At 45.8% G+C, this 26227-nt stretch overlaps 2 long non-coding RNA genes across 4 annotated transcripts; one reads left to right on the top strand and one right to left on the bottom strand.

Annotated features, from left to right (window-relative positions):
- Positions 1-462: 462 nt before the first annotated feature.
- On the bottom strand, positions 463-22711 carry LOC129626555 (uncharacterized). 2 transcript variants are annotated; one of them, XR_008702012.1, is made up of 6 exons: positions 21940-22711; positions 21467-21625; positions 7467-7656; positions 5305-5415; positions 3584-3650; positions 1684-3138 (listed from the first exon to the last, which is right to left on the bottom strand). It is a non-coding gene; the product is annotated as an uncharacterized LOC129626555 (long non-coding RNA). The 2 variants fall into 2 exon arrangements; XR_008702013.1 differs by lacking the exons at positions 21467-21625; positions 21940-22711 and adding an exon at positions 7904-8004 and having other exon boundaries at positions 463-3138.
- On the top strand, positions 8317-11769 carry LOC129626556 (uncharacterized). Of its 2 annotated transcripts, none has more exons than XR_008702014.1 (4): positions 8317-8454; positions 9157-9393; positions 9933-10215; positions 10727-11769. It is a non-coding gene; the product is annotated as an uncharacterized LOC129626556 (long non-coding RNA). The 2 variants fall into 2 exon arrangements; XR_008702015.1 differs by lacking the exon at positions 8317-8454 and adding an exon at positions 8578-8702.
- Positions 22712-26227: the final 3516 nt, after the last annotated feature.

The following is a 26227-nucleotide window of genomic DNA, read 5'->3' on the forward strand; positions in this document are numbered from 1 at the left end:
AACTGAACTGATCTTATATCTTTCAATTTTGCCTTATATTTTATTTTTGTCTTACCCTTCACTGCTTAATGAGAATCTCTGGAGATGAATCTCATAACTATGATTCTTAACATGTTCATTGAAGTCTGAGAACCACAGTTCAAATTAGAATAACATATTTTAGTGATTGCCTGAAGCCCAGAGAAGGGAAGAGATTTTCTCAGTCTGTTGGCATCTAATCCAGATTATCTCAGTGAATTGTATCAGAAGTGGGGTTAGCAAGGTTAAAGGCTAGGCTGTTTGGGCTTCCCTGGCTGTCCAGTGGGTTAAGACTCTGTGCTCCCAGTGTAGGGGGCACAGCTTCAATTCCTAGTTGGGCAGGGAACTAAGATCCACATGATGCATGGTGTGCAGCCAGGAAAGAAAAGAAAAAGGCCATGCTCTTACTTTGAGAGAATAACAAACTCCTTAACACAGCAACAGAAGCAAAGAAAATTTATAACACAAATGCCAAAACCCACCAGAAAACAATGAAATTCAAAATGACAACACTAATATGATAGGTGAAGTTATTTTGCTGGAATGAAATGCTAATTGTAACATGGATGATCACAGTTGCTACAGGACAAGTCTTGTTGAATTTTTCATGGCTTTACTGCTCTTTGCCATATACAGACTTAATTTTCTCTATGTGTCTCACTCTAAACTATTGAAAAATCTTGTCTCATGCAGCTCACTAGCATTTTCTTCTACTGATCCAGACATAAACACATTATTTACCCGATAATCTGCTTTATTCTTCTCTCATTAGTCTGAGACAGTTAATGCAATATTATTAGCCACTCAGTGCCAATATGGTCATAAACAAAAATGATTATGCCTTGATAACAGGTTTCTGTAGATTAGTATTTCAAAAGTATGCCTGTATCCCCACAGCATTGGGGATGAAGAATCTAATCCTCTTTAATATATTCATGCAATCAAATCAGATATCAAAGCAGGAGAAGCTAGTTAAGCAAATGGGTATTAAGAACAAGTGTACAAACAAAAGCACAGTTGATTTTCTGACTGTTCTTCCCTTTGGAAAGCCTACATTACAAAATAAGTTTGCTTCATATATTGGGTGGCAGAATGGTTTTAATCAGCTTTTACTACATATAGATCATCTCAAAATGTAGTGGTTTTGCATAACATCAATTATGGATGTTGTAAGTCTGTGGGTCAGTACTTAGGCTGGGCTTGGCTAGGTTGTCTGCTCATTTATCCAGGCTTAGCTGACCTTGACTGGGACTTACTGGTGAATTTGTTCAACCCCCAGAGCAGAAATTGAACAGGGGCACCAGGATTCTTCTCCATGAAAAGTCCTCCTCCAACAACAACAGAAACTAGACCCGTTGCCATGGAAATTGAGGTCCAAGAGTGACAGAAGAAGCGTGCATCTCCTCCTGGGGCCCCAGCTTAACTTGACATGACATCAGAGCAAAGCAAGTCAGAGGATGGAAAAATAGACTACACTCTTGTTGGGAGAAGCTGCAAAGAATTGGGGCTGATTTTTTTTTTTTTAATCTACCACAGAGTTCTACCTAAGAAGTCAGAAAAGTTCTGAATTCCATGAGAATGGCCCATGTGTGCTCTGAATTCTAGATTTTTAGCAGATACCAGAGGGTGGCAAACTACAGTCTGTGGGCCAAATTGAGCCTGCTGTCTGTTCTTGCAAATAAAGTTTTGTTGGAACACATTTTATATTGTTAATGGCAGCTTTCATGCTACAACAGCAGAGCTTAATAGTTGCAACTGAGACTGGATGGCTACAAAGTCTAAACATTTATTATCTGGCCTTTTACAGAAAACTTTTCTGACCTCTGCTCAAGACTCTCATGCAATAGTAGGACCTGACATTCATTTTAATGTGTGACCATGTTGGCACCAAGTGGCTGGTAATGGTGAATTACCATTTAAATACTATTAAAATTATTTTAGACTTATTACAGTTGCTACCTGGAGAGGCAGTTTCTACCCAGCATTTTTTTTTAATATCTTGGCTAATATCCTATGCTTACTTTATTCCAGAAGCCCTTTGTTTTATAGTCTCACACTAAGATTTATGTTGGAGCTGTATAAACATAAGTCAAAAAGACTTTGTCAGATTTTAGTCTGGGGGGTGGCTCTTTTGGTTTTCATTATTTTGTTTGTTTTCAACTCACTTGTGTCCATCTATTTTAAGCTTGTCAAGGTATTTCATCCTCTTTATTGCTCTTAGGAGAGAAAAAAATGTTTTAATGTACTTCATAGTAAATGTTCAGGCACATTAGAAGAAGCCATTAAGAAATACTTAATGGGTAATTTAATTAAAGCCAGTTCTCTGAGACTGTTTACTCTGCCTCTCTATTAGCTTTCTTTGCATATTTGCATACATTTGAAGGTAGAAAATTATATATTACTTAAAAAGTATTTGAAAATACATATCCCTCCCTGTGTCATCAAATAGTAACAGCTAATATTATGTCCCTCAGATGTCTGCACATCAGTCACCTAAACTCTTCTGCTCTGCACTCAAGCATTTTCACTGTATCTTTTGGTTCCAGGTTGTACCCTCTGGTCCTTTGGCTGAATCAAGTCAAAATTGTTCAGTGATGTTTACACAAGGCCTGTGTATCTCTTTGGGCTCCAACTTAGCTCAGAGAGCATCACCTTCACTTGCTGTCCATGGTGGGGACCTTGACATGGCCTTGACAATGATTTGAAATGACTTGAACCCTGGAATTGAGGCGATGACAGCCAGGGAATGGGAAAGATGGAGAGGCTGTCACATGTCCCTCCCTACTGTTACAGCATCTCGACTTGAGCCAGCATCCTGGGAACTCTAGCCCCATGGCGCACGCTCCCCCAGCCTTGCCATGTGCTGGAGTGCATGGTGGGGATGGAGTACCTACGGGACTCTTCCTCGCCACGGTTTGTGCGGGCACCCGTCTCGGGGTTCTGCTTTGAGACAAGCCGCTTCCTCCAGGTTCCTCTCAGCGGCTCTCATTTCCACTTAACAGATGGTGATTTTCACTTCATTGCTTCATCCATTGGCAGCCCGAGTCCATGCTCTAGGTCACTCTCAATATGTCTTTGGCTCGGGGAGAAGGCAAACTGGTGGTGAATAATTTCCTGTGCCTGTGAATTGGTAAGGATGCCAAATTACACTCATCTCAAATCATGCTTGTCCATTTTTTAAGGATGGCTTTGCTAATTGGACTAGGCAACTCTCTGTTGACCTAATTTTAGTGTTATAAAGAAAGAATTTGGAAATATTATGACATGAGAATGCTTTCATGATTTTGTCATTGCTTTGTTTTGAGAAGAGAGAGACAATACAGACACAACTGTCCTCTAATGGAACTTGAAGCACTTTCCAGGGACACAAACAAATACTTCTTCCATGCTGCTCCAAAGAGAGAGATGTAAAGAACTGAGTGAGTATTCTCAGATGACATTTGTTTCCCATATAAGGAAAATTTATTTTTACATGCTCAGATGTTCAAAAATGTACATGGCTTCTTTGATAGGTGGTGAGCTCTCTAGCAATGGAGGTATTTAAGGCATTTGGTGGGATGCTTACCAAGAGAACAATCGGCCGGAGGATCTCAGCTGTTACTTCTTACAGCGCTTGGAAATGGTATCCTGCACTTGAGAAGCAGCACAGAACAGAAATAGTCACACTGTAGCATCAGACTGACTTGGTTCAAATCATCTTTTATTGCTTACCTTGGGGCAAATCACTTAATCTCTCTGAGGCTTAGGCTCCCCTTCGGTCAAATAAAGGTCACCTAGATGTCACTGTTCCTCTGTCTTCAATAGCTAGGGCTGCCATAGCAATACCAAAGACTGGGGTGGTTTAAACAGCAGAAATTAATTTTCTCATAACTCGGGAAGCCAGAAGTCCAAGATCAAGCTATCGAGAAGGTTGGTTTCCTCAGAGGCCCCTCTCCTTGCTGTGCAGACAGCCGTTTCTCCCTGTGTCCTCCCAGGGTCTTTCCTTCCGCTTCAGTCGTGTCCGACTCTTTGAGACCTCATGGACTGTAGCCCACCAGGCTCCTCTGTCCATGGGCTTCACCAGGCAAGAATACTGGAGCGGGTTGCCATGCCCACCTCCAGGGCATCTTCCCCGCCCAGGGTTTGAACCTGCAGCTCTTACATCCCCTGCATTGCAGGCGGGTTCTTTACCACTGGTGGCACCTGGGAAGCCCTTCCTCTGAGTGTCTGTGTTCTACTCTCTTCTTATAAACACACCAGACAGGTGCGATTAGGGACCACCCTGGCAGCCGCATTTTTAACTCAATTATCCTTGTAAGATTTCACGAGGGAGGAGGAGGACAGGCTCCAGGATTCCACCCTGTCTGGGGCACGATTCAGAATCATGAATCAGTGTTTCTCTTTTTGAAACAAGTGAATCCCAAGCTAATTAATCCCTCAGTGAGTAACCCTGCACTGCTTAAATGCCTCCAGTACTGGTGAGCTCATCACCTAATCCAAGCAGTAACTTCCACTTCTGAACATGTGAGTGTATAAAAATAAATCCCCCCATAGGAAAGAGAAATGCCATCTTAGAAATTTCACTTAGTTCCTTACCACTCACCCTTTGGAGTGGCATGGAGGGACTCTTTCTTTCTAGCATCTGTGCCTCTTCTGCGATTGTTTAGTTGTATTTTCCCTCAGTTCTCTCCACCTGCTCCCTCAGTAACATCAATCTCTGAGGCCCCTCTTTATTTCTAGATTCCATCCCTTATTCTATTATCAAAGTCTCCCTCACCTCTGCCGTTAAGCAGAGCACGTCTCCTTGATACTTCTGTGGACAGACTCACCTGGTGCTCTGCAAACACAGGGCCCACCTCTGAGAAGTGCACCTCCTTCTTGGAAGGCAATTTACAAGGGCCTCTAGAGGCTAGCCTCCTGCCCAGAAGGCTTACGGTGGGATTTCTTCTGACTACACACAGGGCTACCTTACTCTCTTACTGGGAGGATTTGTGCCGAACAAAAGTTTCTCTGTCTCCTTCAGCTTGCTACTAATTGCTTGCGGCTCAGGTGGGAGAGGGGGAGGAATGAGAATCTTAGCCATGCTCATAAGGTTTTTTCCCCTCAAATGAATGCATGAATAGAGGCATGCTGTAAAGAAATTCAAGGATTCAAAAGGGTATTGCACTATGTGAGCTGGCTCTGAGATGAATTTGATTTTCTGCTCCCAGGGGGTGTTGTATAATTCAGAATTGCTCATTCTGACTCATTTTCTTTCCATTTCTACACAGCTCTCTGTTTAATAGTGCACATTTGTGGAATACTCACTGTGGGCCAGACAGATACCTGTCCAAGGGCTTTAGTTATGTTGACTCATGGAATCTTCACAACCATCCTGTATGGACAGTCTCTGGCTATTTCCCTTTTATCCTGGAGAAGCTAAGACAGAGGAAGTTAGTAACCTGCCTAAGCTGGTGAGGCCAGTTAGAGGCAGAGATGGTTCAAATTCAGACATCCTGGATCCAGAGCCCACAGGTGAAGCCAACACCACTCTTTCCCAATGATGGCATATCCTGAATTCACTTCAACAAGGTCTGTCTATGATCAGGGGTGTCTTGAGTCCCAACTAGTGATGAGCTTGGAGAAGGCAATGGCACCCCCACTCCAGTACTCTTGCCTGGAAAATCCCATGGATGGAGGAGCCTGGTAGGCTGCAGTCCAGGGTCGCGAATAGTCAGATACGACTGAGCGACTTCACTTTCACTTTTCACTTTCATGCATTGGAGAAGGAAATGGCAACCCACTCCAGTGTTCTTGCCTGGAGAATCCTAGGGATGGGGGCGCCTGGTGGGCTGCCGTCTATGGGGTCACACAGAGTTGGATATGACTGAAGTGACTTAGCAGTAGCAGTGATGAGCTGATTAAATGACAGCCAAGAGGAAGCAGAGATGTTCTGGAGAAATAGATTATAAATGGGAGCTGGTTGACCACAAAGACCACAGAATCCCTGGGCTCTAAAGATACCATCAGATCACTTAGTCCAACTATCAGCTGGCTGTTTGGTCCACTTTGCATGGCATCTCCTTGTAGACTGTGATAGAGTCAAATCCCAAGCTCCATATTTCCCAGCTGACTTTAAGATGCTACTTACATCACCAGGTTTCAGCCGCTCATCATTAAGATGATATATTGATGCCTGCCTCCCAGTTGTGGTGAGTGTTTTAATGAACAGAATAAAGCTATCAGCACAATGTCTAGAATACAGAAGACCATGGTTAATATTTCTGGCTGTAGTCATCATCATGCAGTCAGCACATTGCAGTTAACATAGAACTTTCACATCTTCCAGTCTTGTTGGAAGTAAAGGATAAATCAACTAAAAAGCAATACTATGGGGCTTCCCTGGTGGTCCAATGGTTAGGAATCAGCCTTGCAATGCAGGGGACCTGGGTTCAATCCCTAGTCCAGGAAGATCCCGTGTGCCACAGAGCAATAAACCCCGTGTGTCACAACTCCTGAAGCCTGAGTGCTGAGAAACTGTGCTTCTCAACAGAGGAGCCACCATAGTGAGAAGCCCGTAGCTGACAGTGAAGAGGAGCCCACCCACCCACATCCCCGACTCACCGCAACTAGAGCGTGTAGTGAAGACCCACCACAGCCAAAACATAAAAGAATTCTTTTACTTAAAAAAAAAGCAATACCTTGTATGAATATTTTCCTCATTGCAAGTAGCAACAGAATGTTAATTATTTTTTTCTAAGGAAAACTAAGCTTGTAAGTGGTGGAGTTTGTGTGATTTTAGGGCTGCTGCTGCTGCTAAGTCTCGTCAGTCATGTCCGATCCTGTGCGACCCCATAGACCAGGCTCCCCCATCTGCTTCAAGATCTGAGCCCTTTGTTCTATTCGTTGTTGTTCAGTCACTCAGTCATGTCCGACTCTTTGCGTCCCTGTGGACTGCAGCACGCCAGACTTCCCTGTCCTTCACTATCTCCTTGCGTTTGCTTAAGCTCATATCCATTGAGTTGGTGATGCCATCCAACCATCTCGTCCTCTGTCGTCCCCTTCTCATGCTGCCTTCAATCTTTCCCAGCACCAGGGTCTTTTCCAATAAGCTTTGTCACCTTCCTCATTTGTTTATTTGATAAGTATTTATCACCAGGTGCTATCCTAGCTGTTGGAGGCACAACTGTGAAGCTAGCCGCGAGACGACCTGGGCAGAGAGAACCTTAAGCTGAATGGAAAATGCCTGCAAATTCCCTGAGCTTATTTTGAGAAGCAGAAAAAAAAATGCCTGTCCTGGAGTTGAGTGAACAGGGTGAGCTCAGAGAGATACAAGAGCTTGGAGAATGCAGAACCTTTCAGCTAAATACTAAGGACCTGTGTAGCTGCTAAATTTGGTATATATTTGTCAAACGCATATTTTCAAGTGTCAGAACGCCAAGTCAAAGTGACTTAAATTTTTAAAAAAGGAAAGGAATTTACCATCCCACCACTTGGAAAGCAGTCTGGGGCAGCTCAGAGAATCAGGAAGGACAGGAACAACCTGCCCCTCGTCTCTGTCCGCTCCGGAAGCTCCGCTGGTCTCTGCATCGCCGGCGGTCCCAGTGTTGCCCTCCACTCCACGGGACAAGTCCCAGCTCAGCACTCTTGGGGGAAAAAGGAGCGTTTCTCATCCAGCACCTGGAATAGAGACCCCCTCAAAGGTGAATTCTGCTTGGCTGTGCGGGTCCTATGACCTGTCCTTGGCCAAAGCCCTGCCCTCAAGATTATTGATAAACGTGATCAGCCCCATCTGTGCTGGGCTATTGCAGGAGGGAGAGAGGGATGGTCAAGCTGAGTGGACTGTTGCTGTAGTTGTTAAAAACAAGGCAGCAGACCCAGCATGGAGCTGCTTCTGCTAAGTCCACGTCACCACACCAAGACTCACCTCCATTACAGCTGCTGCTCTCCCAGAAATGGAACCACAGATTAATCAGGAATCGTCTGATCAGGACTAGTTAGGTCACCTGGCTGAGACATCCCTGCCATCCCTTAAAGAAAAGTGACCTTGTCGTAGCCCAATCTGCTTTTTTTTTGGTCTAGCGGAACATTCATATCTGCTCTCTTCTGCCCATAAAAGTCTTTCATTTTGTACAGCTCCTTGGAGTCCTTTCTGTCTGCTACATTGACTACTACCCGAAAATTGTTGAATGAAGCCAATAAGATCTTTAAAATATACTCAGTGGAATTGTGTTTTTTAAGACAGTCCAGGATGACTGCAGACCAGTGGAAGCCCAAACCACAAGAAGACCGGTGCACGTCCAGATATTCCAAACTACGTCCCCTCCACTGGGGGAGAGGTTTGCCAGTCCCAGGAAGGGGGGCCTGCTGCCCCCACAAAACTGGCACAGAGGGAGGCCAGGTGTAGAAGGAAGAGAGAGGAGAAGGTGCAGCCTGTGAATGGGAGTTAAATCAGTCCCTTTCCTCCTTAAGCCTTTAGTATGTAAATTTCTCTGGTGGGGCTGGGGGGCGGGGGAAGAGGGAGGGAGGGAGGGAGTCTGAGCTCCAGCTGAAGGGAGAGGGAGAGGGTGAGTTCCAGAAGGGAAAGCGGGAGAAGAGCACAGCATGTTCAGGAAATCATAAATAACCCAGGGTTTGCAGTTCTCCCGGTGTAGGTTGGAATGGTTGATGGGTCCAGATGGCGGTGGCCTGAATCAGGCCATGCTGGGGACCATGCGCTCAGCTAGGTGAGGGGGACCTGGGGCAGGTCTGCTGGTTCAATGGGATGTGATCTGTGGTCAGTTCAGTTCAGTCGCTCAGTCGTGTCTGACTCTTTGAGACCCCATGGGCTGCAGCACGCCAGGCCTCCCTGTCCATCACCAACTTCCAGAGTTTACCCAAACTCATGTCCATCGAGTCAGTGATGCCATCCAACCATCTCATCCTCTGTCATCCCCTTCTCCTCCTGCCTTCAATCTTTCCCAGCATCAGGGTCTTTTCCAATGTGTCCGTTTTTCGATGGCCAAAGTATTGGAGTTTCAGCTTCAGCATCAGTCCTTCCAATGAATATTCAGGACTGATTTCCTTTAGGATGGACTGGTTGGATCTCCTTGCCAGCAGTGATTTAAAATGTTTTCTCCTCCCTGAAGTCTTCCCTGATCGATGTTGTTTATGCCAGTTTCTTAATTCTTTGTTTTCTAGGGATGCATGGTCTGTCTGAAAGTGGAGGAGAACAATTTAATGTCCATCCATGGTTAAGAAAAATCCACACTGTGGGATTGGTGGGGCATTAAAAATAATGCATGGGTGGATAATGCATGACACGGCAAGGTGGCCAGGAGGTATCGTAAAGTGAGAAGAGCACAATGGGGAGTGAGGGGTATGGTAAGATGCCACTTACTCTTCTGGAAAGAAAAGATGATTCCGGAATAGGAAAAGGTAAGGAAGGGGATGTGGAAACATGAGTGGTGAGTGGTGGACCCTGGTGGGGCCATGTCAGCCAGCGGCCCAGGGATGGTCTCTAAGAGGCTATGAACTCAGGATATTGACTAGGAATCAACACACACATGCTTTTTTGGGAGGTGGGGAGAGCCCTTTACCTCCATCCCATTTTCAAAGATACTGAGAGAGGCCCAGATGCACCAAAGAGCTCAGAAGTGTGGCTGTCGGAGCAAGATGCCTTCCTATTCCAGGAGGCTGAGCCCATTGGATGCTAAGAGGGTTGACCTGAGTTTCTCTGGGGATGAGGATTTGAGTGTGACAGTCTGTGGCTGCTATTCAGTGCCCCATAATCGGATTATTTCAGCAGAAGTATACTTCATTGCTAATTGGCATAGGGAGAGCGCCAGGAGCCAAGGTGTCCCTCTAGAGGAGGGAGGGGGGAAATTAGAGGAGGCTTGAATACGGAGAGGTGCCTTTGGAGACGTTTAAATGGGTTTGAGAGGGAGCCTGTCACATCTGGTTGTTGTGATAATTAGATTAGGAAGCAGAGAGATGAGGAGAGACGGCGTCCAGTGTAATCTGCACAGACTCGGCCGGAGCCCGGAGGTGGATCTGAAAATAGATGGTGTGCAGAGGTGACCTCCAGAGGACCACACAGCCTGGAACCTGAGGCGTGCAGGCCCGGCCCTGGAGGGCATCTGTGCTGAGGCCTCCAGCCCCGTCCACGGAGCCGTCTGCGGACCGGAACCCCTGGGGTGATTGTTTGACAGTACAGCCTCTCAGGTCCTGCCTCTGTACATCCCAGACCAGCAGACCCAGGTTTGGCCCCAGGGGTCTGTATTTTAAACAAGTTTCTGAGTGATTCTGAGGCTTGTTCAATTTAGCAGTCACTGACCTAGTTCGACAGCAGCGTCTGAGAGCAGGGTGAGGACATTCACCTGGGGTCACGCCATGAGCACACCAGCACAGGCGCTGTGCCGTGAACTGCACATACGGTGTATCTCATTCATCCCTCCCGAGCAGCCCTGCAGTTGACAGATGAGGGTACCGAGGTTCCGAGAGGACTGGAGACACAGCCAAGGTCACAGAGCTAGTGAGCGACCCAGAGCAGACAGCATCAATGCCTCCAGGGCCCCTCAGGTCATTGTTGTCCGGGCTTCCTAACACAGTGACAGAGTCCCCCACCCATGAAGTGGTACCTAGTTGCTGCCAGCTGATCCAGCTGATGCCAGTTCTCCCAGCTGATCCCTGCCCACCCCTACCCCACCACTCAGGATCTCAGCTCTTGACTCCAACTTCAACTTTCTCCTGTGCCCTCACTTCATTACAGATGTAGCCACTCATGTTTCTGCTGCTGTTGTTGGGAGAAGAAATGGAAACCTCCGACTTGTCACTCCTAGTTCCTGGCTCTTCAAGTGAACCATGCAGCTTCCCATCCACCGTGTTTTGACCCAACTTCTGTGCACATCAGGGGCTCACTTGCAGTCTGTGCTGTCGGCCGGTGGGGCATTCAGCAGTGACCGCAGCCAGGCTGGCTTCGATGAATGTCAGCCCCAGCCTGGGCTTAATCTCCATTCCTGCCACCATGCCCTGGGCCCATGAGCCCATTGATTATAAAGACAAGATGACTGGGGAAAGAGGTCAGCAGACATCCAGAGAATGAATCATTTCACTCACCTGGTTATGAAGGTCCTCCTCTGGCGAAGGTGCTCTTTGGTGAGCATTCACTCATGACACAAATGTCTTCATGGTTGTGCCCATTCAGAGAGGTCTATCTACACACATCTTCCCCGGACACCCTCATTATCAATTTCCCAACCATCTTACTTTCGAATCCTCATCTCTCCAGCCAAATTGTTAGTCAGTGTTCATGAACCAGTATAGACGGAGACCTCTTCTTTTAAGCAAACTGAATAGCCAGAGGTGTGTGTGCTTCTTGAGGTTCTGGCCCCTGCAAGGCCTTCAGTTTATTGCCTTGATGGCCCTTTAGGTCTTCTCTGTGGCTGAAGCTCTGCCTCTGTCCACCTTTGGCCTATTGCTAGAATCTTGTGCAGAACTCTCTGTCAACAAGGCTTGCCTATTTTCTTCTTTAGTTAACTGGTCATGGGGAATTCCCCTTGAGGTGATGGGCACTAACGAGGGAGGGGAGATGATGCAGACAGAGGAAGAGTCCTAGGAGTCATGGTCATCTGCCCAAGGACTTTGCTTGAACCTTCAGATCCTATTAATCCAATCGGTACACACCATTTTCCCTGATGATGGAGTGCTGCAGTGCATGCCAGTGGGTTGTAACGTGATGTGTCAGACAACATCCGATTCACGATGGAGAAATCATGTTGTCTAGTAATTTGGTGTGTTGCAGCCAAACATTTGCTCTCTACCAGGGCCTATATCAAACCAGGGACTCTCAGAAGAATAGGATCTGAAGATGATGGCATAGCTTCACTCTAAATCCTTCAAAATTTGTGCTGTGATTCTTCCATGGGGCCTGCCATGGGCTCCAGAAACCATCTGTGTCTACCAGAGACTTCAAACACCATCAGATCTGCTGGTTACGCAGCCTGAGGGCAGAGCAGCTTGAGTGACAGCTCTGACGTGATCCAGTGCCTTTTTTCCCTCTGCTTCTTAATCAGCGTGGGCAGCCTTCATGTTACTTGGAAAAACGGGTCACCAAATGAAGCATATGTCACCTCTAAGATCCAGAGAGACCCAGGAGGCATTGTGTCTATTTCATAGAGGGAGAAGGGACCAGATACAGAAGCCTGTAGTTCACCTTGGAAGAAATACATCAACATGCCCCAGATCACTCGATTCCTAGAAATCTCGCTGAATTTTCTTGGAATTAAAAAGAAAATTTTGACCATACCACATGGCATGTGGGATATTAGTTCCCTGACCAGGGTCCATCCCAGGCCCCCTGCAGTGGAAGCACGGAGTCTTAACCACTGGACCACTGGGGAATGTTCTTGGAATTTAAGATTCTGTTGTTGTTCAGCATTTTGGAATGGGCTCAACTGGGTGGCTCTTTCGCTGTCACTCCCCATTTGGCTCCGGCAGTGGCATCATCTGGCAGTTCAACTGGGGCAGGTGAGTCCCAGGTGGCCTCACCCACATGTCTGGCAGTTGGTGCTGGCTCTAGGCTGAACTTCTGTCTCCATTTGGTCTCTGATTCTCAGGGAAGGGAGTCCAGGCTTCCTCGTATGGTGCTGTCAGGGTTCTAAGAAAGAGCAGAAGCTTAGGGATCATCAGGTCCAGGATCAGAACTCCCCCACAGTTTTGCTTTTGCTCCATCCTAAAGGTCAAAGTAAATCACAAGCTGACTCAGACTCCGGGGCTGAAAGAGGAGGAATAGGTGGAGAAATAGACTCTACTTCTTGATGGGAAGAACCACAAAGCCATGCTGTAGTAGAGCATGGATACAGGAAGGGGAGGAATCTGTGGCTATTGCTTGTAGCCCCCCACAGAATTCATTGATGTATGAAATTCAGGTCAGCCTCAGGGGGCACAGAGCCAGCCTCAGGGGGCACAGAGCAAGCCCCAGGATGTGGATGACATCCAGAATAACACTTTAAGAAAACCCATGGGAATACAAGCAAGAGTGATGCTTTCACAGAGGTAACCTTGCATTTTCCCCAAGTTATTTATAAAGTACATCATTTGAAGTACATCCATTATTTAATGGTCATTAACCTCCAGGTGCTAGTGCTTACTGAGATACACCAGAGAGCTGACATCAAATTTGAGACCAGCTCTTCTAAGACAAGAAGGAATATCCAAGAAGGAGCAAGAGAGGATGATTCTTCCTGGAATTCCTGTGTCCTGTTCTGGACAAATATTATTTCTGGAGTTTTTACCTATCAGTTTACAAGAGGGTTTAGTGGCCTAAAATTCAATTAGATGATTTAATCTAGATGATCACCAAAGAATTGATACTGTGGTGCTGGAGAAGACTCATAAGACTCCCTTGGACTATAAGATCCAACCAGTCAATCCTGAAGGAAACGAACCCTGAATATTCATTGGAAGGGCTGATTCTGAAGCTCCAATACTTTGGCCACCTGATGCGAAGAGCTGACTCATTGAAAGAGACCCTGCTGCTGGGAAAGATTGAAGGCAGGAGGAGAAGGGGATGACAGAGGATGAGATGGTTGGATGGCATCGTCGACTCAATGGACATGTATTTGAGCAAACTCCGGGAGATAGTGAAGGACAGGAGAGCCTGGTATGCTGCAGTTCATGGGGTTGCAAAGAGTTGGACATGACTTAGCGACTGAACAACAACAACAAAACATCTAGATATACTCTCACATCATCTAAATATATTTTCTTGAGTTTTCTTTCTATTATAGAATTAAGAAATGATGTATTGACATAGAAAACAAAGTTATGGTTACCAAAGGGGGAAGGGGCCAGAGGATAAATTAGGAGTCAGATACTACTATATATAAAATCGATAAACAACAGGTGCTGCTGTATCAGATAGGAAACTATATTCAATGTCTGTAAAAACTTAAAAACAATCTCAAGTCTGTTAGCCAAGAATATGCATTCGGTAATCTCACCTTGAATCACATTCTTGGCTTAAACTTGTTGATTTTGGAATTCTGTAGATATTCCTCTGTTGTTTTATGACATTTAAAGTGGATCTGGAAGGCTTGAGTTCTGCTTGACGTTTTGTTTTCCTTTGTGTGTGATTAATTTTTTTTCTGCTTGAAATGTATTGTTTTTTAACTGTTGAGCTCAATACATCAACTAAGAAATGCCGTGGAGTTGAAGAATTTGAAACAATTCCCCAAGTGATAGATTCATCTGTCTTCCTATATCATTTCTATATTTTAGAGAAATCCCCTTATATTTTACCTTTAAATATGCCTTCTGTACCTTTGTTGGGTTTTCTCCTTTAGAGCCACCAGTTAGAGTTTGTCTTGTTTTTGGCCTACGTACCTACTAGCCATCTTTAGTTGCTTTATTTTTATTTATTTGTTTATTTGGCTGCAGTGGGTCTGAGTTGTGGCATGTGGGATCAGGTTTCCTGACCAGGGATCAAACCTGGGCCCCCCTGCATTGGGACCACGGAGTCTTAGCCATGGGACCACCAGGACCTTTAGTTGCCTTAATATTTCTCCTTTTCATCAGAAATCACTAATTGAAACCCATACCTCTATGCTGATGGTTCAACAGTCAACCATGCTTATTCTGTTGAATAAACTTACTAGTTCTGTAATGTCAATTTGATACAGCTTCCATATACATTAAGAGAAAGAATAAAATGGATTCATTTTTCTAAAACCTCTGTACATAAAAGGGGGAAGATAAAGATCATTCCAGAGTCTTCTTCCATAGGGATACAGCTGTTGACATATATTCAAATGTTAAGATTTAAATTGAATACTGTTACCAGGCCAACTCGGTTGTGTAAGATACATCTGCAGTCCAAGGTGTGGCAAAGAGTCAGACACGACTGAATGACTGAGCAACCACCACATCCATCTCTCCAGACCCACTTGGCGCACTTTTTCACTCTGCCGGGTGTTCCAGGAGGCTACCTGCTGCGGGCCATGTCCTTTCGGCTCCCTAGGACCTTCCTTCCGATCGAGTTCAGGCAAGAGAGGCAGTAACAGGAGATCAGAGGGGAGCTGAGAGAGGTCCCTCTCTCCTGGGCCACAGCTGGGAGGGCCGGGGCTCCTCTCCCCAGGTCACAGCTCCCACGAAACAGCCCTTCCCTACAGCTCCAATCCTTGCGGGCTTTCAGCATCAGCCTCTACCCTGCATCCTGTTAGCCCCCCCGGGGTTATACCTACCTCTTGCTGTTGTTTGCACCTCTGTGCTCCACCACCTCCTGCTGATTTTTCTGAATGTTTCCCTCACCTTTGTTAATAGACTCTCTGCTTCATTATTTTCATTCACCCTTTTTGAGTATGCCATCTGTTTCCTGTTTAACCTTGACGGTAATGATCTATAAGCATAAAATCCTTTAGCGATTAAACTTTATATTCCTCGGGAAATGCATTAAAGCCTTGAAATCCAGATGTCTGGAAAGAACTTGTTGTGTTTGTTTGTTTTGTATGCTTATTTTTGTTGCCTCCCCTTCTAGTGTGCTCCAGTGGCTTAGGAGCCGTTTCTTTGCATTTCAATCACCTCTAGACGCCTCTCACTTCTGTTCGCTCAGATGTAGTGAGAATACTTCTTAACTGACTGCTCACCATAGTGAGGCAGGGCCTTTTCTCTAAAAGTCACAGGTTCTATCTACTCTTCCGACTCAGGGAACTGCTAGAGGTTAGATGAGGGGTTACGTCAGCTGAGATGGATTTGGGATTAATGTTAGAAAAAAAGAGTTCAGTACCACCTTTGGGGGATTTGACGACATGTCTGGTGCCAGGTTGGAGAAGGCAATGGCACCCCACTCCAGTACTCTTGCCTGGAAAACCCCATGGACGGAGGAGCCTGGTAGGCTGCAGTCCATGGGGTCGCTAAGAGTCGCACATGACTGAGTGACTTCACTTTCACTTTTCACTTTCATGCATTGGAGACGGCAATGGCAACCCACTCCAGTGTTCTTGCCTGGAGAATCCCAGGGACGGGGGAGCCTGGTGGGCTGCTGTCCATGGGGTTGCACAGAGTCGGACACGACTGAAGCGACTTAGCAGCAGCAGCAGCTGGTGCCAGGTAGTACTCCAGGTGTTTGGAGACAGTAACTCATTTCACGGGGGATACCTCTGGGCTTCATATCTTCCTCCCCAGTATAGTTTGCCACCCTTGTTTCTATCAGAGCGAGACAGAAGCCAGACCCCTCTGTGGCAGATTAGAGATAAACATGAAGTGTCTGATACTCTTCCCCCTGAAAATGGGTTCTCCTTGAATCCAGACTGGCCTGGGTCTGCTTTTACCATAGATTACACAGGGCTTCCCTGGTGGCTCAGCTGGTAAAGAATCTACCTGCAATATGGGAGACCTGGGTTCGATCTCCAGGAAGATCCCCTGGAGAAGGGAAAGGCTACCCACTCCAGTATTCTGGCCTGGAGAATTCCATGGACAGTCCATGGGGTCGCAAAGAGTCAGACACGACTGAGCTACTTTCACTTCACTTCACACAGGACGTAATCTGATACTCTCTCTAGGGCTGCCCTTTAAGATCGGCAACTTCCGCCTTGTTCTCCTAGAAGATAGCCCCCAGAGAAGGACAGCTATCCCGAGATCACCATGCTGAGAGAAGCCCACCCTGCATGCAGCAGCCCCTGCAGAGGACCTGACCTGTGGAGACAGAGGGACCAAAGGACATAGAAATGCTGAACTTGTGTGTGAAGAGGCCAGCTTGGAAATGGGTCATCCAACCCCAGCTGCATCCCTGGACATCCCATGGTTAGGAGTCCCCACAGACTTTGTGGGTCTAAATCTCTTACCCACAAAACTGGGAGAAAAATAAATCACCAGACATGAGGATAGTTTGCGATGCAGCAATAGATAACAAGAATAATCTCTTTCAATGATTTTGCCCCAGTGATTATTTTTCTAGTGCTCTTTCATCAGATGAGAAAAATTTCCATTCAGTTCCATTTCCCTCTGAACTTGCGGTTGGTTCAAGAGTTCTGCTTCATGGATAAAGGTGGGATTAGAAGTGGTGCCATGCTGCAGTTCTCCTTATAGATAAGGAATAGGGGGAGAGAGCGTGAAGTCATGGCTTGGAAATTGGGTGATCTTGCTGGAAACACGGGAACTAAAAGGAAGGTGGGAAGATCTTTTATTTACTCCTTAGTTGTCCAACATATATGCGGTGCCTGTCATGTGCTAGACAGTGGACAAACCATGAGGATAAATGGATGAATAATGAAGAGAAATGCCTTTCAGAAGTTTACAGAGCATACAGACCCAGAAACCAATGACTAGGGAATCATGTGATAAGTGCTTTTTGTAGAGCTGCAGAGAAGAAGCGCCCTCTAAGTGCTACCTTAGGGGACGGGCACTGAATTGAGTCCAGGAGGAGGTGCTCACAGATGGGAGAGGAAATGCATTATACTCAGAAGGAAGGTACCACAAAATCAAGGAAATATAGAAGTTCTGGGAACTAGAACTTCTAACCAGGCACAAAGCAGAGAAGCTTGATCATGGGCTACAATCTTTATATCATGGGTAAAGCTTTTTTTTTTTAATTCATTGATTTGTAGTATTGGCCATTTTTTTTCCCTAGAGCAAATTGTTCTACCACAGTCAATTTCAAGCTAATAACAGTTTGACAACTGGCTTGTGAAATTCCTGAGTATTAACAATGGATGCTCAGAAGATGATATGAACAGACTCTAGCATGCCACTGGGCCAACTGAAGGAGCTTTCAAGCTTTATGTATATACAAATACAGGAACCAATCTGTATCCCACAGTAGCACTGTGTAACTGTTCCAGAGCCCATTGCAATAATCGAGATGAAAGATTCTTAGTTTAGCTATATATATATGCTGCTGCTGCTGCTAAGTCGCTTCAGTCGTGTCCGACTCTGTGCGACCCCATTGATGGCAGCCCACCAGGCTTCCCGGTCCCTGGGATTCTCCAGGCAAGAACACTGGAGTGGGTTGCCATTTCCTTCTCCAATGCATGAAAGTGAAAAGTGAAAGTGAAGTCGCTCAGTCATGTGCGACTCTTAGCGACCCCATGGACTGCAGCCTACCAGGCTCCTCCGTCCATGGGGTTTTCCAGGCAAGAGTACTGGAGTGGGGTGCCATCGCCTTCTTCATTAGCTATATATATATATATATATATGTTATTAAATACATTAAAATAAGCATTACTAAAATGTAACATTGTATATTAAATATAATAAATACATATGTTTTAGAGGAAAGTTAATAAGCTTTGATGCCAGGTTAGATGCAATGAGTAAAGAAAATGGGCCAGAGATAGGCAGAGGATTTGGAGACACGATTTGAGAATCAAATCATGTGCATCAAAGGATCTTGTCTTCAAAAGACAGTGGTGAGTCACTGAAAGATTTAAACTGGGGAGGGAGACAATTGGATACATGGTTTTCTCTTGAAGACAAATGATACCTCTTGGAAAATGCTTATGTAGAAGGGTTCTCGACATGACCATGTATTATAATAGGTTAGGGTGATTGGCATTAAATTAAAAAAAAAATTTCAGATGGCAACATTTTATCTCAGAATTGCAAAGATGGTTTAACCAGAACATTCACTAAGGCAATGAAATACCTTAACATATTTCAGGAAGAAAAGATAAGGTTATTATCACTTGGCACAGGAAAAAAAAAGTGTTAAATAAAAAAAAAATTCAACACCTATTTATGATAAAAATTCTTATGGGAAATATAGAAACCAAAGGGAGCCTCCTTAACTGACTAAACAGTATTTACTTTAAAACATTATAGTAAGCATCATACATAGGGTGACCTGTTAGAAGCATTTCTATTACTATATTGAAAACGGGAGCAAATACTTTCTATCATGCTCTTCTATCAAATAGCATGTCTATTTGACATTTTACTGGAGATCCTACTTAGCATAGTAAGAAGAGAAGAATAAAAAATGAGAGACACAAGAGTTACAAGGAAAGAGAGAAAGTCGCAAAGAAGAAAGAAGAGAGAAAATTTCCCTTATTTACGAATAAGTGAATCTCTCTTCCTTGGCAAAGAGACCATATAAGGTGAGCATTATTACCTCCCACAATTTTTCCAATCTGGATAATGAAGATAAGTAATTTGTGTGACTGCAAAGAGGTGGAGTCCTTTAATAAGACATCCTCCTCGCAGGCAGAAAGTTCCTTAACACCCATTAAATGCATTACTTCCTGGGCTTCAAACCACTCAAGGGTCCCCCAACAGCTGTAGGGTATTGCTCAACTTCTTTGCACGGCATATCTTCTTGTGATCTGGGTCCCATCCTTTACCCCTTCTCAGATTCTGCTACTGATAGCTCAGTCTTGGGCTTGCTTGGATTCCCTCATGCTGTGCTTAGCTGCTCAGTCATGTCGGACTCTGAGACCCTATGGACCGTAGCCCTCCAGGCTTCCCTGCTCATGGGGATTCTCCAGCCAAGAATACTGGAGTGGGTTGCCATGCCCTCCTCCAGGGGATCTTTCCAATCCAGGGATTGAACCCAAGTCGCCCACATTGAAGGTAGATTATTAACCATTGGAGCCACCAGGGAAACCCTGGATTCCTGTGGGCACCCTGCAATTTCTTCCCAGGTGATGCTGTTCACCAGGCTCCTACTTCACCTTAACGCTCCAGAGTAGCACCTGGAAAGCTCTTTGCTTCCCCCTACTGGCCTTCGTGAACTATTGGTGAGGACAATGAAGTCCATAGCCTTCCCCCATGATAATCACCCTTGGAACTTCATGATCCCCACGGATTTTATACAGACATTCCTGTTGTTTTGTGCTGCTCAAATTCCCCTTCATCACTAAAGGACCCATTTTGCCAGCTGCTGGGAAGGCTGTTGGCTGACTTGTCCGCTCTCGACTCTTTTTGGAACTGTTGAGGAAGGCTACTCAGCCCTGGGCCGCATCCCTCACCTTCTAGGCCAGTTCATACCCAGGGGTTGCTCAAGAAGTGGAGTAAAATGTGGCCCCCTTCTTCCAGCTCAGGCCGGTTCTGAAGGGTTATCCCAGCTCCAGAGTTTCCAGTAGGTTCCTCAGAAGCCTTGTCATGACTTATTACAGTCGAATCTGCACCCCTAGAGATGAAGATCTGAGGCTTCTCCCCAATGAGTGTCCTGCACCTTCTTTCTACCTGCTTCTGAGGAACCAGGCCCACGGCTCCTACCCTGAGCCAGGTAGGTTGTGCTCATAGCTGGGGCCTCCAGCAGCTGCCTTGTCCATGAGTATCTTAGGTGACTCTTCTGTTCAGGAAGATTTGTGAAAGCCTAGTAGGTTGCTGTCTGCCAGACCTGGGTCCCAGATTCTGTTCTGTCGCTGTTTTCCCACCCTTGGCAATTCAAAGGCCTAGCTCTTTCTTTTCCTGAAAACAAAACAATGAACCGAGATTTCTTAAAACCTGCCTCAGAGGACTGTTGAAAAGTTTGAATAAGATAAATGCTTGCTAATCATATATGTTGAAAGGTTTAGCTACATGCCACACGTAGATGGGGGATTGTGTAAATGCTTGCCTCTTGAGAAGTGGAGAGATGTGGGTGAATATAAATTGAAACTTAAGAGCCACAAAATACTAAATAGAACACACCAAAACCCTCTAGTCCCACAGGATCTGAGCTCAGACTGCTTGAAATTCTTTTCTTTGGCTGAAAGTATCGTCTTTCACCCCTGTTAGCATGCGTATGCCCTCTGGGTAACTTCAATTGTCACTCAAAAAATTCCTGAAGTTTTTGAAAGTCCCTGCTGTAGCCCAGGCTCTGTTAATCCGATTCTCTCCAGGGCTGGTTTGAGGGAAAACTGAGATCAAGAGGCACTAAATACTTGGGGGAGGAAGAGAGGAGTATGTGTGTGGGGCCTTGGGGAAAGCTCCAGAAGAGGAGACAAGCCAAAAACCCTAACACCTGCTTGCTCCTGGTCCTTGGAGCATCTGGCCACTACTTCCTGGAATTCTTCCCCAGCTCAGTCTCCTCCTGACTCCCTGACCAAGTCCATTCCAGAAACCTGTGGTTCAGATTAAATTCTGAGAAAATGACTTCAGTGCCTAGAGGACCACCATCACCTTGAAATGAGAGTGGAGTTGGCATCAGGAAGCTGGCGGCAGCCTCCTGCCGCTCGGTGACATGACCACCTGCTTCTCATTTTCGATCATGAGGCTACATCTCCAGGCCTCCCTGAAGTCTCCGCTCCCCAGCCTCTCCCTCACTGTGACCCGCCTGCTCCAGTGCCCAGCCCCAGGCTCACCCTGTCCTGTTGGCCCCCCTCAGCCTTCTTAGGAGGGTCAAGATGCCCAGTGCGGTGGGTTTTCTCTAGAGGGCAGGCCCAGGTCATCAGTCATACCCCCAGGGAATAGAGGACCATCTGAGCTTGATTCCTGACCCTGACACTCTGGGCTGGACCCCCTGGAAGGAGACCTTTGACCTGCCCTTGAATCCTGACACTTCCACCCCAGGTTCATCCCCAGCCGGTTATACCTTCCCTGACCAGGTTATGGGTGGAAATGGCCAGGCCCCCTGCTGGGCGTGGTCACTGCAGACGGATCCTCAGGTGTGCAGTGTTCCCTGAAGCTGTTCAGATGGATGCTGTCAGGAGACTGCCGCTGGAGGTGGCCGGTTCGCATGCTGTGTACCCCCCTGAGAGACACAGAGGAGACAGGATGAAGGAGACAAAATCATAAAAGAGAAATAAGAAATAAGAGAAGAAAGATGAAGGTGTGAGACGGGTTAGCATGATCTAGGATCATGATTATCCTGAGACTCATAGATTTCAAAGGTTATCAGGCCCCTGAGTTGACTTTAACTCTCAGCCTTCAATAATCAGAACTCCCACTGCCCACCTAGCTCCATCATGTCCCCTGGAAAGACGGGACCAACAATTTCTTAGAGTTACAATAACAAGGTCCAGTATATGTACAGTGGCTTATACTTTCCCAAGAACATTCACTTACCTTCTCAGACTTACGACCATTGCATCGTTATATGAAGTTAGTTTCCCACTTGGGACGCTCTTTTTTTCTGTACTGTGTTATTTAAAGTCTATCAGAACTTGGAGGGGAAAAGAGCACCACCACGTGCATATCCATATTCAGGTGAGTGAAATTAACCAGAGAGATGAAGGAATTTGCTGTAAGCCACACAGATGTTAAGTGGCAGAACTGAACACACGTGCCCTGATTAAAAATCCTGAGTTTCAGTTTGTGAGAGCAATTGTAGGAGCCCTCCTGACCCCAGCATATGCTGCACCTTTCAAGGGAGCCTGTCAGAGCCAAGCATGGTCTCAGTGCCTCTCTGGGACTGAATCTCCCCTCCCAAAGCCACTCTGAAAGCATCAACATAGATTTATTTAAAGGTGTGGCGGAGGGATCCCAAAATAGTCTTGTATCTGGGTATCATAAAAACCAGATTTTGGAGGAGTGGGGGGAAGTAGCAAGTGTTGTATTTCTAGTTCTCTATGAAAGAAAAACAATAAAAAGATCATGGTGAAAAAAGATATCCAAAATATCAGATCAGTAAAAAAAAAAAAAAAATAGCAAAGAAAAAATAATAACAGCTCCTCAGTTGGGAAACTTACAAAAAAAAAAAAATTCTGTCTTCATCACACTTCACTCTTTCCAAAAAAGAAAGAAAACAGCATCTGATTTTCCTGGAATAAATTTGTGAAAAATATGTTTTCTATGTTTTCCTCCATCCTAGTAGGATGCCACATTCTAAGAGGTGTCTGTCCTTGCCTCCCCAGCGAGAGGTTCTCTCACCCTCTCTCATTCTCATTTTCTGCCCTGTGGAGCACAAAGCATTGACTTCCTGACTTACCCTGAACCAGACTTGCAGGATCTTACTGCCTGTTGGCCAGAGACATCAGTTGCTCACCTTGGGGGCCTCGCCATACGGCAGCTGACAGCATGGCCACTGGCTTCCCCCAGAATGAGGACCCAGAGGGCGAGAATAAGAAAGGGCCAGTGAGAGACAGAAGAAACGGTCTTTTTATAACCTAATCTCAGGAGTGCGACCTCATTGCTTTTGTTTTATTCATTCATTAGAACTGAGTCACTAAACCCAGCCTATACTCGGAGGATATAATACTGGGGTGTAAATATCAGGATGTGAGGTCCTTGGGGGTCATCTTAGAGGCTGCCCCCTCCCACACACTGAGTCCTGGACTGGGAAGATTTGTGGAATCCAGCTGAACAAACCCGAACTGCAGCTGACCTCAAGACCCACAAATGAGAAATAAATGATGGCTGTCATAAGTCAATGAGGTTTGGCAAAGGGTTATTACTGCAGAGAAAGTTGGCTAAAGCACTCAGTCAAATGGAAACTTCCTCTCCCTGACTCAGAGCTTCATATCCTCTTTTTCTGATTTATTTTTCTCCATAGAATCTGTAGTATATTGTATCTACAATATAGTATATCTTAGGAAGAAAAAGTTGTTCAGTCGTGTCTGACTCTTTGAGATCCCATGAACTGTAGCCGGCAAGGCTCCTCTGTCCGTGGAACTCTTCAGGCAAGAATGCTGGAGTGGGTTGCCATTCCCTTCTCCAGGGGATCTTCCTGACCCAGGAATTGAACCTGGGTTTCCTGCATTGCAGGCAAATTCTTTACCATCTGAGCCACCAGGGAAGCCAACAATATAATATATCTTATATTAAATAAGAAGAGTTGACTCATTGGGAAAGACTCTGATGCTGGGAGGGATTGGGGGCAGGAGGAGAAGGGGATGACAGAGGATGAGATGGCTGGATGGCATCACTGACTCGATGGACGTGAGTCGGAGTGAACTCCGGGAGCTGGTGATGGACAGGGAAGCCTGGCATGCTGCAATTCATGGGGTCGCAAAGAGTTGGACATGACTGAGCAACTGAACTGAACTGAACACTATATATTTCCATTTTTTGTTTTATTGTTTGGCTTCACCTACTAGAATGTACATTCTGTGAGGGTGGGGATTTTTGTCAGTTTTGTCTACTGCTATATCCCCAGCAACTATAACAGTCAGAATAGTGTCTAGAATATAATTCCTCCTGATAGATATTTATTGAATGGATGAATGAGTAAATGCTGATGCAAGAGGCAGTTCTGGGGAACTGATGTTAAAAGGAGTCTATTCTCAGAAAGAGGAGTGACTACTATATCAGGGTGTAAATATCAGGATATGAAGTCATTAGGAGTCATCTGAGAGGCTGGTCTCCCACTCTGAGTCCATAGGCTTCAAGTACTTATTGTAAACCCAAGGTGGATGACAAGTTTACATCAGTTGGTCCAACATCACAGAAGAAGTTTGCATCCAGGAGAAACAACTTAACATGTTGCTGTGATAGTCACACACACACACACGCACACACCCCACAACACCAGAAGTGAGACAGACATGCAAAAGGCCCCCCTAGGCAGGGCTGGTGGATACGAGGTCAACAGTCATCACCCTTTGAGTTCCTGATGTCTATGTGATGTTGAACACAAATCACAGGTGGCTTCTATAGTAGTCTGCGAGAGCTCCATAACTAAATACAACAACTGGCTGGCTTAAAACAACAGAAATGTATTCTCCTGTAGTTCCAGAGGCTAGAAATTTCACAATCCAGGTGCCAACAAAGTTAGGTCCTTTTGAGAGTCCCCTGGACTGCAAGATCCAACCAGTCAACCCTAAAGGAAATCAATGCTGAATGTTCATTGGAAGGACTGATGCTGAACCTAAAGCTCCAATACTTGGGCCACCTGATGTGAAGAGCTGACTCATTGGAAAAGACTCTGATGCTGGGAAAGATTGAGGGGAAGAGGAGAAGGGGATGACAGAAAATGAGATGGTTAGATAGTATCACTGACTTAATGGACATGAACTTGAGCAAACCCTGGGAGATAGTGAAGGGCAGAGGAGCCTGGCAGGCTGCAGTCCATAGGGTGGCAAAGAGTTGGACGTGACTTAGCTGAGCAACATGCATAACTGAATCACTTTGCTGTACACCTGGCAGTAACACAACATTATAAATCAACTATCCTCCAATACGAATATTAAACACAATACTGCCCTTGGGACACTCAACCCTCATTAAGGAAGCAGCGTTTCTGGGGAGTCCTTCCCCAGCCAAACATCCCCATCCTCTGTGCTCATCTGGGTCCCATGTCCTCCAGGAAGATTTTCTGGTTGATTTCAGCGCTTACTTTCCTTTTCTTTCTCTGAAACCTTATGGAATATAAAGCCTACATCTCAGAACTTATTTTTAAGGAGATATCTAAGTTGTCTATTCGTCCTTGATTCTATTATAAACCATGAGGATTTGGTGGAGGGTTAGAGAGAGGACTACTTTGAAGGCTACGACAATCTAATGCCCAACTGGTTGGAAGTTGAATAACTGCCTGACCCTGTTCTGCTCACTTGCACTGACTCAAGCAGTCACCTCAAATACCCTCTGGAGCTGCCAGAGGACGATTCTCTGCCTTGTTCAAAGTCACAGAGCTGGTAAGTGACAGAGCCGGGATTTGACCCTGAGCTGAGTGATTTTAGATCCCATGTATTTAAAACCCTCTGCCATGTCTGGGCTGCAGCCTGATACAGTCCATCATGACTGTATGATGAGGACCAGAGCTTTGACGTCTTTGAGCTACAGATTTGTGCCAGGCGTGTCAGTCTGCCTGTGCATCTGACTTCTTTTGTTGTGACTGTCTCTGCCCGCGACCCCAGGCGCTGAGTCATTTGTTGGGCAGCCGTATGTGTGTGTGAGGAAGAGCTGGTAACTGGAAAGGCTCTGCCCACGCCGAGAAAATCAGACCCCCTTTTCCTTGTGAACTGTAGGAGGAAAGACACAGGGCAGTTGAAAATCAGCAGTGGGGCCATTTCCCTTGGTCTCTATGAGCCGAGGTAGAAAAGAAGGGCGTGAGACAGAGTCTGGGAACCAGAGGGCCACCCTCCATGCTCTCTAGTACACGTCTCAGAGGAGTCTGAAAAATCTAAATGCAAATCGCTTGGTAGATGGTTATGACTGCATATTTGTCAGTGTAGGGATATTAGAAAACATGTTACTCACAGCTTGCCAAGCTTGGCTTGTAGCTTGTAAATAATTGGATTTATTATTATTGGGCTTCTCTCTGTATCCGTGCCCTGGTCTGATGCATGTTGGGGGCCAGTATGAGTAAGTCACGAGGACAAATAAACCAGGCTGGGTGGAGAGTAATGTTGGGGAATGGCTATTTTAGACTGGTGCTCAGGTGCTCCTCCGGTGGGCTCAGACCGGAAGGGAGGGA

This window comes from Bubalus kerabau, chromosome 14 (genome assembly GCF_029407905.1).
Source record: "Bubalus kerabau isolate K-KA32 ecotype Philippines breed swamp buffalo chromosome 14, PCC_UOA_SB_1v2, whole genome shotgun sequence".
Lineage (NCBI taxonomy): Eukaryota > Metazoa > Chordata > Mammalia > Artiodactyla > Bovidae > Bubalus > Bubalus kerabau.